Here is a 3,073-nt window from a genome sequence, read left to right on the forward strand (position 1 = left end):
AAATGTGACTTTTCAAATTCGGTTCGGTCCATTTGGCCCGAATAAGCCCTTATTCTGGTAACCCGAACCGAATAACCCGAAACCTGAATAAGCTTAATATAGATACCCGAAAACCGAATTGAATTGCTTATTCGGGCCTAATTCAGTTCAGTTTGGTTCGGTTCGGGTTTTCGGGCCAAATTCTAATCAGACCCACCAAACCCTAAATCCCTTTATGGCGTGTTTTTGCTTATGCCGATATAGACAGAAAATAGTGTGATCGGGAGAAACGTGCAACAGCTGTGGTGTCGATCCAAGGAGGAAGACGAGGACGGAAACGTCAAGCAAGAAGAAGAATTTGGTTGTGGGATCGGCTACAATAGGTAAAACTTCTTGGTTCTTTTTTTTCTTTCTTCCTTTCCTTCTATCTTCCTTCTTCTCGATTTTTTTCCCTAACCCAAAACCACCTTGGCCAGTGATTGTATCTAGCTTCACCAGTCAATGGTACCAGGTCAGCGCAGTAACCCTCCCTTCCGCCATCATCCCTCCTTTGGCCTGATCCAGGGGCCGAAGGACTTCACACACAACATACCATCCCTGACCTCGCCTTTCTCGCACAAAAAATCGAAATTTCCAGTGAAGACCTGATGTCTGTCATATCACTTGATGTGGTAGTAGAGAGGAGGATCGAAAGGCTGGCTATGAAGGTTGGCAAGAATTTGTTTAATTTTATTAAATCGTTTTGTGGAATTGACTCTTCTGTGACTATTTATTTCGTGATTAAATCCATCCATGACCATCAATTATATTCCTCTTTCAGATTCTTTTCATAAATTTACATCACCATGTTATATTAATTTTCTATATGAACATAGCAACTTGCCATGGAAAAAGAACAAAGATGTCTGAATCTAAAGGTTAATTGAGTGGTTTAAAAGTAGATAGAGAAAGTAGTAAACCTTCTTAACCACCTAAAGACTACATCCATGTCAGAGCAGGAAGGTGTCAAGCTAATGACAACCATAGTCTTGCAAAAAGAGTATTTCATTATCTATTTCTTTTATATATTGATTATATTCCCACTTTTTATAACTCCATCTTCATGATTTAATCCCAATTTTTTCAGGATAGGAGAGAAAAGAGTAGTAAAAGGATGAAAATTCTTCAATATTTGGTCCCTAGGTGTAATAAGGTGCAACATGGATTCCGATTTCTTTGATATCTGGGCATCAAAAGATTAAAAAAATGATTGCAAAACTGATTATTCACTTGTTTTGTTGTATTAGGTTATAGGAAAAGCACTCGTACTTGATGAAATAATCAAGTACATTCAATCACTGCAACATCAAGTGAAGGTAGTTTGTAATTATTTTCATATCAGATTTACTTCTTCTTATATGATAAAAATCGATGTGTAAGATTATTTTAGTGGTTAAAAGGGTATTGTGGAGAAAAAGAACAAGTGAATGAACTTCTGAATGAATTTATGTGATATTTTATAATCTATTTTCACTAGAAAAAGGAGTCTGAGGGTGCTTTTCTGCAGTTCTGACAACAATTCTGCCAGAATGGAATCTCGAATTCCAAGTCCGTTAGAATGGAATCTCAAATTCTAAGTGAACTTAAGCAGGGAATTACCAAAGACAACACATACTTGTATTTTGTAATTCTACTTTACTATCATTTAGACTATTTAATTAATTTTTTTATCGAATCATAAAAGGTGTAATATGTTTTGGAATTTTTTTTTTGAATTTTTTTACTACAATGTTGCTGGTTGTTGCAATGTTGGATTGGTTATGTATTGTTAAAGAAGAAGTTTGATAAGAAACAAACGTTTCTATTGTCAAGAAGAACTTCAATATTCATTCAGAATGGATTAATATTTTTTTTTCTATCAGAATGGATTAACAACAATATTCTATCAAATTGTATTAGTGTTTTACTTAGATTTAAATATTTTTATTTGATTTTTAACCATTAACATTTCTTTTTCTTTTAGAATGAATGTAATTGTTAATCATTATTACTTGTAGTCTTTCATAATGAATGTTATTTATGTATGTTCATAGTTGTATTTGTTAAGAATGAATGTAATTACTGATTTTAAGATATTAAAATTCTTTTCATATAAAATTTGTATTCATTAAAAATTATTAATTTTGATAATATATATTTATAGTATTCTGTCAGAATTTAATGTTTTTTTCAAGATAATCATAACATATTCTTTTAGAATGCCCGAATTAATATATTTATTATCCTAAAAATCAGATTTTTAAAGTTTGGATAATTAATTGTTCCTTAAAATCTGTAATTTTCCTTTTTTTAAATTTATGTTCATTGACTAAAATACCCTTAGAATGAAATTAGATGGTATTTTTTAATTATAGTCATCACAACACATACATGCACATATACTCACACGACCAAATTGAGTCACTCAATTGCTTCTTTAATCATGGTCGTCAGATCAATGGTAAGATCAAATTCTGACCATGTGAATTCCCTATACTGGTTAGTTAACCAATTCTCAATCATAACAGCGATTTCCTTTAGTTCTCCATTTGTATGTGTCTTCCCTAGTTGTGTCTCTTTCTACTTCGACTTCTGCATCTGCTATATATTGAAATTGAAGGTCAATTCTTTCCCATAAAATCTTTGTTACTCCTCAAATTGCTTATAATTGATTATTTTATGTTTTGATATCTCTTATTCTTTTGGTGTTCATGTTTGAACTATGATGAAAACATTCGTAATTTCTTCTCTTACTGACATTACTATAAATTATGAACTTTTCAAATTGATATTTGTTAATATGTTAGCTTTCAAAAATTGATTGTATGCATTTGTTTTGTTTATAGCATAAACAACAAAACATGTTCAGGAGCGCACCCAAAAGAAATTGATTACCAAGTTTTGCTAATTATAGGGCAATGGTGTCACTAGATAGGGAGGAGCAACTGGTATAATAGGCATGCGTTTAAAGTGAGTTTGTTTTTTTTAATATGAAGTTGACGTGTTTCTTTCTCTACTAAATGAGAGTAGAGGTGGCAATCGTGTCGTGTCGTGTCAAAACACTAAACGGGTTGAA

At 32.1% G+C, this 3,073-nt stretch overlaps 1 long non-coding RNA gene across 4 annotated transcripts; it reads left to right on the plus strand.

Annotated features, from left to right (window-relative positions):
* The first annotated feature begins 234 nt into the window (after positions 1–234).
* LOC145063476 (uncharacterized) lies at positions 235–1,876 on the plus strand. 4 transcript variants are annotated; one of them, XR_013687969.1, is made up of 6 exons: positions 235–362; positions 456–686; positions 800–1,018; positions 1,106–1,171; positions 1,266–1,334; positions 1,496–1,876. It is a non-coding gene; the product is annotated as an uncharacterized LOC145063476 (long non-coding RNA). The 4 variants fall into 4 exon arrangements; XR_013687968.1 differs by lacking the exon at positions 800–1,018 and having other exon boundaries at positions 1,266–1,337; XR_013687967.1 differs by lacking the exon at positions 800–1,018.
* Positions 1,877–3,073: the final 1,197 nt, after the last annotated feature.

The sequence above is a fragment of the Lactuca serriola genome, chromosome 7 (genome assembly GCF_051521515.1).
Source record: "Lactuca serriola cultivar US96UC23 chromosome 7, Lser_US96UC23_V15, whole genome shotgun sequence".
Lineage (NCBI taxonomy): Eukaryota > Viridiplantae > Streptophyta > Magnoliopsida > Asterales > Asteraceae > Lactuca > Lactuca serriola.